Source organism: Lynx canadensis, chromosome D1 (assembly GCF_007474595.2).
Source record: "Lynx canadensis isolate LIC74 chromosome D1, mLynCan4.pri.v2, whole genome shotgun sequence".
NCBI lineage: Eukaryota > Metazoa > Chordata > Mammalia > Carnivora > Felidae > Lynx > Lynx canadensis.
Window position 1 is genome coordinate 84,678,641 of NC_044312.2, and position 11,284 is coordinate 84,689,924.

The window sequence follows — 11,284 nt, forward strand, 5'->3', positions numbered from 1 at the left end:
ATATACAATGACAGTTCCCCTTTCTCCTGGGAAAGGAAAGTGGAAGAGAGCTGGGCTGAAGCAAATTGCCACAGAATAGTCTTGAGAAAACAGAGATGCAAACAAGTGCTCAGACCATGCAAAGTTATCCAGGAAGCAAAATACCACATCCACAATCACTTGATTTTGTCTCTCAAAAGCTAATTCAAATATTCTGTCCTTTTTGTGCATTTTTTTACTGTGGTCATTTTGTAATGAGTATATGACAAAATTATCTGATTGTTATCAATAAAGGGAAAATTCATTCTCCATCTATGTGTTTTGCTTATTGAGAACCCCATTAGCCACAGATATTTGACTGGATAACAAATTTTCATATATTGACAGCCTACTGGCTGCTTTCTTCTATTATTAGCCAACGCAGCACATCCCTTAGCATGTAGGTGCTTCCTTTGTAAGTATATCCAGCTGCTGAGTGCACTGAAATGGGCTGAATTAATCAAGTGTGACTGATTGCCTTAATTGATGGGGGAGACGCAGTAACCTTTTTCTGGGAGCAACGACATCATGTAATTACAGAGGAAACAGTATAGCTTTTTCTAGTTGGACTAGACACCTCTAATGACTTTAGCCAAGCAAAGGGTATTATTATCTCCCATTTTAGAGGTTTAAAAAACTGAGACTAATATCAGTTAAGTAGGTAACAATCCTAAGGTCATAGAAAAAAAAATGAGCAAATTCAGAATTCAGGTCTGTTTAACCCTAAAATCCATGTATTAAGCAGTACAACCAGAATCTCACAGATTGGGTTACAGCATATGTAAGTCCAAATAAGATATTTCTAGCTAGTCTCAACTCACATTTCTGGGGCTGCATACAAATGCTTCACTTGTCCTGGGTCTTTACTTTCTTGGGATTGTAATATTTGACTAGTACTTCTAGCTTTTCAGAAGACTTCCCTATGGGATGAGTTATAAAAGGATACCTCGGGGTGTTCAGTCGGTGGAGTGTCTGACTCTTGATTTCGGCTCAAGTCATGATCAGGTCATGATCCCTTGCCAGGCTGTCATGGAGTCTGCTTAAGATTCTCTCTCTCCCTCTTCCTCTGCCCCTTCCCCACTTGTGCATGCAAGTTCTCTCTGTCTCTCTGTCTCTCTCAAAAACAAACAAAAAAACCACCTCACACAATTACCTTAAAAATCACCTCTTTTTTCTTGACCAGGTTCCCAAGACAAAACTGGGAACTGTGCTTTCATTTTCTCTCAATTTGTGGCAGGTATCCTCCCAATCCAGGATAGCCTTCAGAAAGTTATAAGTTATCACTCTTCTTCATGAGTATTGATTTTCCTAAAAGGAAGCCTACTGGGGCTTTCACATAACTGGCACCCTCATTGACCTGCTTCCTCCCCCAAATACTTATTTCTTAGGGTTCTCAAAGGAACATGCAGAAGAAGCCCACATGGGAGACCCCAGCTACAGGTAAAAGGAAATTTTCATCTGTTTCATTTGGCAATTGTTTACTATCTAAATGTTTCACTTAAACTCCATTCCTCTCTTCCCCCAGTTAAGTCTCATGACTACCTAATGCTTGTCTTCACATGGACAATTCTGAGAGGTAGAAGCTTCCTTGCCTGAATCATTTCCTGCCTCTGGACCTTAGATTTCCCATCTGTAAAATTAGGAGGCTTGACCTTCTATTATCTATAGACTCCCTCTGTTTCATAATTCTAAGAATTTCTTCCTATGAAAGAGAACAATCGAGAAAAGTAAGTCACATTCTCTACTTTCAAGGAACATAGAAAAAATATAAATCATGATTTTTAAATATAAAATTACATACACACACACTTTTACTTTTCAGGCTTTACCTTAAAATAGAAAGTTAGTTTTATTTCAGAGAGTAGTGGCACCGTGTGGAGAAATGAGGAGGGAGTTTTGATCTTAAAGACTTGGTTTGATATCCAGATGTGATACTTACTCTCCCTGCAACACTGGCCATATTACTCCACCTCCCTTACTTTACATGTCTGTCAAATAGGACAAACGATACCAAGCTTATAGGATTTATGAAGATTCACAAGATAATATGTATAAAGCATCTAGTAGAGGACATGATTGATATTAACACAGATTCTAATGTTAAAATTAATATGAATAATAGAGTTTATGAAAACTCTGAATACCATAATACTTTTTTTTTCTAAGACCACATAGCATACAGTTGGGCAAATGCTTGCATTGCATTATTAGCAAGATCATTTTAGGCTGCACAATGGATGGAGAGAGAAAGCTGACCTCCCTAAAAAGCTTTTCCATATCTTTCCCTTCATGTCCATCCTTACATTCAGAAAAAGGAAATGAAAGTGTTGGAGTGTCAAAGAGAAAATAATATATTTTTCTCTTTGTGACTTTACATATGCAGCATTCTTTCACAATTAAAGAGTCAGCATTTCAATATATGTGTTTGATTTCTAATGATCTCATGGCAGAAATAGTGGTCTTTGTTCATGAAGAAAAATGTTTACTCTATAAAGATTATGCTCATCCCTCCAGATCACAGTTTTATATTAAATCTTTATAGCTTTAAATAAAATAAGATTATAATGACCAGGTCTACATTAAAAAATCTATTTCCTTGATGATTTTCATTAACTGGTTATGAACAAAATATTCACTGTTTTAAATATTTAACAGATTGTTATTTGCTTCATGGACAATGAAATTGTTAAAGGTTATTGATTAATTCCCTTGGGATGAACTGTTTTCATTGAAAAAGGAAATGACTCCAGGTCTCATAAACAGAAGGAATTAATTTCAGGAACTGATTACTAGGTAATGAAAGAATTTAAAAATCAATTAAAGGACAGTGAGGCAATCCTCAGGTTCACAACAAGAGGAAGCCACTACCACTGCTAGGGCTGGAGGGACACTGGGAGTAAGTGGACTGCAGGAAGCTGGCCCAACCTTGGAACCAGAACCACAGCAAGGATTGCTGTAAACTGAAGCCCCAGAGGAGATTCAGTTGCTGCTAAAGATGCCACCATAAGCAGGGATGGCAAAAGCAAGAGTCTCCCCTCTTTCTCTCTCCAGCCTCCCCCCTGGGGTCTTCTTGGCCAAACCAACCATCTTGAGGAAATGCAGCTCTATGAGAAACAGAGGAGGGGAGAGAAAAGGCTATGGATGGATCTGAGAACAAAAAGAGGTTTAGTTGATCAGCCCAAGAACCACGTTTCGGTTAAAATTGTAAGCACCTGGAGGACAGGAACCACATCTGATTCCCCAGTATATATATATATATATATATATATATATATATATATATATATATGACATTAATTCAGCACAGTGTACAAGATGTTCAGTACGTATTGACAAAATGAACCCATATGTGTCAGACATCTCATAGGCTCTATTCTGATCCTCAGAGCCATTTGTGTCTGGAGTTCTTTGCTGCCTGTTTTACTCCAGCTCCCATAGCAACTGACCTTGGTGGGCATAACCCAACAATGTGTCTTGACTTCCATCTCCCAATCCAGAGGAGCCTGCTTAGTACCCACATATGCACAACCTAGAGGTTAATACTCCATTGGAGACTGTAACTGGCAGACACATTTGTCTCTCTTATTCTTCCCACCAATGAACTATCCCGAAGTGCTGTTGTTTATAAAACCTTCTGAGAAAATGCTCCCATGTTGCCAAGCAGTCAGTTGCCCTAGATACCAAAAGGAAGTGTCCTTGGAAATACACCCTCAAATCGCGCTCCCTCCTTTCATGCCTCCTTCTCTGTTTCTCTTCTGCTTCCTGAGGATAAAAGCACTTCCTCATGACATATTAGCACCTAAAATTTTGCCTCAGCTGTTGCTTCCTGTGGAACCCAGCTGAGGCACTGGTAAAATTGAGAAGTAGCACAGAACTAGAAGTCAAGAGTTATGGGTTCAAGTGTGAGTTCCACATTGAGCTAGCTGCATAACTTTTAATAAATCTTTTAGCCACTCAAGACCCAAATTTTATTTACTTTTTCATGAACATTTATTGAATAGGTACTCTGAGCAAACATGGTACTAAGTGCTAGGATAAAAATTTGAAAAGAACATGGTCTTGGCTCTCAAGGACTTTACATATTGAGAAATAATAATATCCTCATCTGTGAGATAAGAATGTCCTTTATAGCTCAAGTCAGTGATTCAAAATTCAGACTTAGGACATTCTATAACTATCACAAATAAATTGTTACCCTCAAATATGTGCTATTTCCATCCTAAGCCATACAGTGCCTTGTCATTATATAGATCACCTTGAATCCTGAATATCAATTTAATATTGAATTGTTTCTCCTATAGTATTTAAATATATTCTCCTATAGTATTTAAGAATGAGAATTGTAGGGGTGCCTGGGTGGCTCAGTCAGTTAAGCATCCAACTCTGGATTTCAGCTCAGGTCACGATCTTACTGTTCATGGGGTTGAGCCCCAAGTCAGGCTCCGAGCCGACAGAGTGGAGCTTCCTTCGGATTCTCCTTCTGCCCCTCCCCCGCTGGCATGTGTACACACACCCTCTCTCAAAATAAATAAATAAACTTAAAAAAAAATAAAATAAAAATGAGAAATCTTTATTATGTCTAAATTACACTTGGCAATTTATCCAAATGAAATAATCAGGGATGTATACAAAGATACATGGACATGGAATTTCATAACAGCACAGTTTATAAATAAAAGGCACTGGAAACAACATAAATAGCCAACCAATATAGGCTAAATAAATTACGTAACATTTCTATGGTGGAATACTAATGACTCTCTAAAATGCATATAGATGTTTACTTGTGGCATAGAAATAATGTTGAAGAGGTTCTTAAGTGGGGAAAGTTCATATTTTAAATCAGTAAAGTATCCTATTTCTATAAACAAATTATATATATTCACACGCAACTAGAAGGAAACATAAGAAAATGTTAGCATTAGTTATCTTTGGATGCATTAGTTATCTGTATAATTTTTCTACTATAAAGCTATGTACGTTTTTAAAGTTTATTTATTTTGAGAGAGACAGAGAATGCAAGCAGGGGAGGGACAGAGAGAGAGTGGGAGAGAGAGAACCCTAAGCAGGCTCCACACTGCAAGCACAGAGCTCGATGCAGGGCCCAATCCCATGAACTGTGAGTTCATGAACTGAGCCGAAACCAAAAGTTGGATGCTTAAGTGACTGAGCCACCTGAGTGCCCCAAGATATATTTTTAAATATATTAAATATACATATTTAAATAACTTTAAATAAGGTTATAGGAGTAAGCTAAGTCCATTTATTCACTCAAGCACCACTATAAGGGAAGTGACAACTCATTATTTCTTATATCATATCCTTTTTTTTCTGTTAATGTACTTTAAATACCGGGGATATTAAACATTTTCTCCACGTTGAAAAAATTAATAAGAGAGAAATTCCCCTCTGTATCATTTTACATTAAACCTCCATTTTATGAAGGATGCTTACAGCTTAACAATTTTGATGTCCCTTGGAGCTCATTAAATTGAGATTCTTTCTGAATAGTAAATTAACTTTTAGTGAATTATAACCTGGAATAGAGGAAGGGAGCAAACTGGTACAGTACTGAGAACACATTTTAAAATCAGTCTTTGAAAGTAGGTTTCAAATCCTGGTTCCTCACCACCCAGCTGTGTAAACTTGCACCTTAGTTTCCTCACATGAAAAAATGGGAATAATAAAATCTGACAAACAATTTGTGAAGTTGAAATGAGACAAAGTCTAGGAATGGCCCAGCACAAGGCTTGGTGCCAAGACACTCAATCAGCAAAAGCTTTAGTTCCATTCTTTCTTTTATGACCTCAAAGTCTATAAAGAAATAGAAATTAAAGGGAAGTAGAGATTATACATTTGAATGCATCCTACTTTCCTCCTCCTTGGACCTTTTTACTATTTTGAAATATGAGGGAAATAAAAAGAGGGATTTAAAATTTTTAGGGGTGCCTGGATGGCTCAGTCAGTTGAGAATCTGACTTTGGATCGGGTCATGATCTCGCAGTCCATGAGTTCAAGCCCCGTGTCGGGATCTATGCTGACAGCTCAGAGCCTGGAGCCTGCTTCAGATTCTGAGTCTCCTTCTCTTTCTGCCCTTCCTCTGCTAGCATTCTGTCCCTCTCTCTCTCTCTCTCAAACATAAATAAACATCAAAAAAAATTTTTTAAGTTAAAATACCAGTGGAAGGCTGAAATGTCATCATACCCACAAATATTGCTATTATCCAAATTTATTTCTGAGTGGTCCCAATTTAAAACAATACTTGTGTTTTTTTTTTTTACCTTTGTATAAATTGAAGCGATTATTCATATATTCTTCATTTAGGGAGGGGAAAATGTTATCTTTTAGAAGAGCAATTTACTGTAATGTACTTTTTTGTGTCAGAAAAATTCATTTTAGAATTCATATTGCTGTTAAAGTATGCAGTTAAATGATTCTCAATATACTATAATGCATCAAATCCTACCGAAATGAATTTCTTCAGTATAAAAATTAAATCTCTTTCCTATCATGTTCATACCATCAAACTATGTAAAATATTTAAGAAAGAAGAAAGAAAGAAAGAAAGAAAGAAAGAAAGAAAGAAAGAGCAAGAAAGCAAGAGAAAGAAAAGAAAGAAACGAAAGAAGAAAGAAGAAAGAAAGAAAGAAAGAAAGAAAGGGAAGAAAGAAAAAGAGGAAGAAGGGAAGAAAGGGGAGGGAGAGAAGGAGGGGGAGGGAGGGAGGGAGGAAGGGAGGGAGGGAGGAAGTAAGGGAAGAAAGAAAGAGAAGGGGAGAAAGGGACGAGAGAGAGAGAAGGAGGAAAGGCGAAGATAGGGAGGGAGGGAAAGAGGAGACGGAAGGGAAGGGAAGGAAGGGAAAAGAAAGAATCCATTTTTCAAAAAAGAGAAGGGGAAAAAGGGAGAGAGAAGGAGGGAGGGAGGGAGAAGCGAGGGAGGGAGAGAGGAGAGGGAAGGGAAGGGAAGGGAAGAGAAGAGAAAAGAAAATCCATTAAAAAAATTTTAATGTTTATTTTTATTTTTGAGAGAGAGAGAGAGAGGGACAGAGTGTGAGCAGGGAGGGGCAGAGAGAGAGGGAGACACAGAGTCTGACGCAGCCTCCAGGCTCTGAGCTGTCAGCACAGAGTCAGGTGTGGGGCTCAAACCCATGAACTTCGAGATCATGAGCTGAGCCGAATTAGGATGCTAACCCAAGCCATCTAGGCGCCCCAAAAGCCATTTTTCAATAAAAGTTCAGGAGTGCCTGGGTGGCTCAGTTGGTTAAGCATCTGACTTTGACTCAGGTCATGATCTCATAGCTCCTGAGTTCGGGCTCTGTGCTGACAGCTCAGAGTCTGGAGCTTGCTTCTGATTCTGTGTCTCCCTCTCTCTGCCCCACCCCTGCTTGCACTCTCTTTTTTCTTTCTAAAAACAAAATAAATAAACATTAAAATTAAATTTAAAACAAGTTCAAATTTTCCCAGAGAAATTAATTTGTTCTTATCATAACTTCTTATGTAAATGGACAATATATCCAGAGAAAAATAAGCAATTGGGTGAACATCAGAAGACATACTGCTATGAATAAAGCTATAGATATATCCTAAATTTGCTATCTCAGGAAGTCTTAAAGAATATTTTCCTCTTAAGATGGGCAATCTGACTTTCCTCTGGATTTTTTTGTTTCACCCCCTCATCTTTAGAAGGAGCTTTGGTGCCTTCCTCAGAGCAACAGAACAGCTCTTCTTCTTGGCCTAGAACTGTACCCATGGGGAAATTTCACCCCCTGGTTAGAGAGGCAATGTATGAAGAGCTGGGAGTTAGGGGTGAGAGGTATCAACAATGATAAAAGCAAAACAGTGATTATGACAATCTTCAGCTCATCCACCCTATTTCTTTCCAGAAACATAAGACCGCTAATGAAAGAGCAACATGACCCATCATCTCTCTATGAAGTCCAGAGTAGACTAAATCCGGGCTATGAAATAGCAATATACAGTGACTGGGGCCCGGTACCAGTCTTGTAAGTCCTTCATGTCCCGGGGTCCCTGCAGAGACACTTCCCAGGGGAAATGTATTATTAGGTCGAGACAAAGAGAATTGGGTATGGTATTGGGTCATGGTCCCTTGGGGTACAGCCTACATATCTCTTTCTTAGCATTTAGGAGAAGCACACATTAAAAAAACATTTTTTTAATGTTTTTATTTCTTTTTTTGAGAGACAGAGAGACAGACTGCGAGCAGGGAAGGCGCAGAGAGGGAGACACAGAACCCAAAGCAGCTCCAGGCTCTGACCTGTGAGCACAGAGCCTGATGTGGGGCTCGAACTGGGAGATCGTGACCTGAGCGGAAGCTGGACGTTTAACTGACTGAGCCATCCAGGTGCCCCTAGAGAAGTACTCATTTTATTTTATTTTATTTTTTTTCAACGTTTATTTATTTTTTTTTGGGACAGAGAGAGACAGAGCATGAACGGGGGAGGGGCAGAGAGAGGGAGACACAGAATCGGAAACAGGCTCCAGGCTCTGAGCCATCAGCCCAGAGCCTGACGCGGGGCTCGAACTCACGGACCGCGAGATCGTGACCTGGCTGAAGTCGGACGCTTAACCGACTGCGCCACCCAGGCGCCCCTGAGAAGTACTCATTTTAAAAGTCAATTTCATATTTCCTCATTTTTCTTGTGAGGATTATTTTGGAATGACCAAGCCCCTAATTCATTAATTCTACCTCCATTCTCAATTAGAAGTTTCAAAGCATCTTAAGAAGTAAATTCAATTAAGTCGCTTGGGTGGCTCAGTCAATTGGGCGGCTGGCTTCCGCTCAGGTCATGATCTCGCCGTCCGTGAGTTCGAGCCCCGCGTCGGGCTCTGTGCTGACAGCTCAGAGCCTGGAGTCTGTTTCAGATTCTGTGTCTCCCTCTCTCTGACCCTCCCCTGTTCATGTTCTGTCTCTCCCTGTCTCAAAAATAAATAAAACGTTTAAAAAAATTTTTTTAAAAAGAAGTAAATTCAATTAGTTAGACTTCTGTCAAATCACAAGGTGACGGAAGGAGAGCTGTATAAGAGTTAAAGCTCTCCAACTTCTCCAGCAGCCTAGCATCTTTATGCTTCTTTTTGGTTTAACTTATTTTTTTAAATTCAAGTCAGTTAATATACAGTGTAGTATTGGTTTCAGGAATAGAACCCAGTGATTCATCACTTACATACAACACCCAGTGCTCATCCCAACGAGTGTCCTCTTTAATGCCCATCACCCACTTAGCACATCACACCCCTCCCCACCTCCCCTCGAGCAACCTTCAGTTTGTTCTCTGTATTTAAGAGTCTCCTATGGTTTGCCTCCTTTTCTGTTTTTATCTTATTTTTCCTTCCCCTCCCCTATGTTCATCTGCTGTGTTTCTAGAATTCCACATGAGTGAAATCACATATTTGTCTTTCTCTGACTGACTTATTTCACTTAGCATAATACATTCTAGTTCCATCCACATTGTTGCAAATGGAAAGATTTCATTCTTTTGGATTGCCGAGTAATATTCCACTCTATGTATATATATCACATCTTCTTTATCCATTCATCAGTCAATGGACATTTGGGTTCTTTCCATACTTTGGCAATTGTCCATAGTGCTATAAACATTGGTGCATGTGCCCCTTTGAATCAGCATTTATTTTATCCTTTAGATAAATACCTAGTAGTGCAATTGCTGGGCCATAGAGTAGTTCTATTTTTAATTTTTTGAGGAAGCTCTATACTGTTTTCCATTTTTATGTTTTCTGACTTGGAGAAAACCAAAAACAAGTTCAAGGGAGTAGAAAAGAGAGTGACAGTATTGGCTCCCAGGCACAATTACCCATCACACAAAGCAAGCTGTATGAGAAGGAGGACTAAGGGGTTAAAGAGCAGAGTGAGAAGGAACACGGGTGAGAATACTGAGGAAACAACACTGATGATTGCATCTAGAGAGTGCTGTGGCAAAGCCAGTTTAGCTCCAAAGAAACAGAAAATGAGTACGTTTTCATAGAAGGTGAGTGAGGGCTCAACAGTGACAATGCATGGGCTTAATAAACAGTAGGAATACCAGACCCCATTGAGTCACTCAGAGATATCTATATGAAAACAAGGCCAGGCTGGGCAGGTGTGGGGGCCTGGAATTCACATGGGCAGAATGAAAACAAGAAAACAATTGCCATTCATCGGTTGGAGGTACAGGGCAGGGCACCCTATGTTAACTAATGTTTAGAGCAGGGCACCTTCCATTATCTGCAGTAGAAGACAAGGCACCCCTTGGTCACCTGCAGCAGAAGGCAGAGCTCTTCTGGGCTGGCTGAGGAAGGGATAGGGTTTCACCCCAGGTTCCAGTGTCCTGAGGCAAATCAAAGAAGCTCAAGGGATACCAAATGAAGGGAACATAAGAGCCTCTCTCTTTATGAAAAGTCAGCTGTAGTCTTGCTTAGGTATCTCTGAAATTCATTCCACTGAATACCTTACCTTTCCTCCTTTTCTGTAGAAAAGCTACTCTCAAAAAAGAAAAACAAAAGCTACTCTTTCTCTTGCACAGTACCTTAAAATTTCTGCTTTACCCCTTTGGCTCCTGATTCCTATCCCTGGAGCTCTCTGCTTTCTGACAACTCTATCCCCACCTAGCACTGCCTGTCAACTGTGGTTTTACCTGTCCAGCCCTGTCTAGCATCCCCCAGTCTCAGGACCTCAGGATTGACTCAGTCCTCCTTGTTCATACATGACCCTCTACAAGTCCCAACTATAAGTAGGATTGGCCAGTAGGCAGTCTCTCTATGACATCTTTAAAGTGTTTGCATTTTAAACCTTTGAATGAAACAGCCAAGATTAATTTCCAATTAATTTTCCAGTACCCTCCAGACATCTCATAAATCTGTTCTCCATTCCCCCGCCTCATTCTGTAGTTTAAGACCTATAATATTAGTCCAAACAACCACCCCAACTCTTCCTTTCTACAGCTTTTTACAGCACCTGCACAAATGTGTTTTACATAATATGGTGAGATAGTTTTCCTGAAATACAACGTGACCACATCATTGCTCTGTCAAAGATTCATCAGTGACCTCCCTTGGTCTCAGGATAAAGTCCAGATACTTTAACAATGCTTACCCATCCCTTCAGACAGGGATCCAGGCTGCCTATTTCTTTAGCATCTTCTTTCTCTGCTCTTCCTCACCCCAACACTGAGAGCTCCAGCTATTGCAACCCACTGCCAGTGTTCTGGACACACCCAATAATCTTGCATCTGTACCATTACATATGCTAGACTTT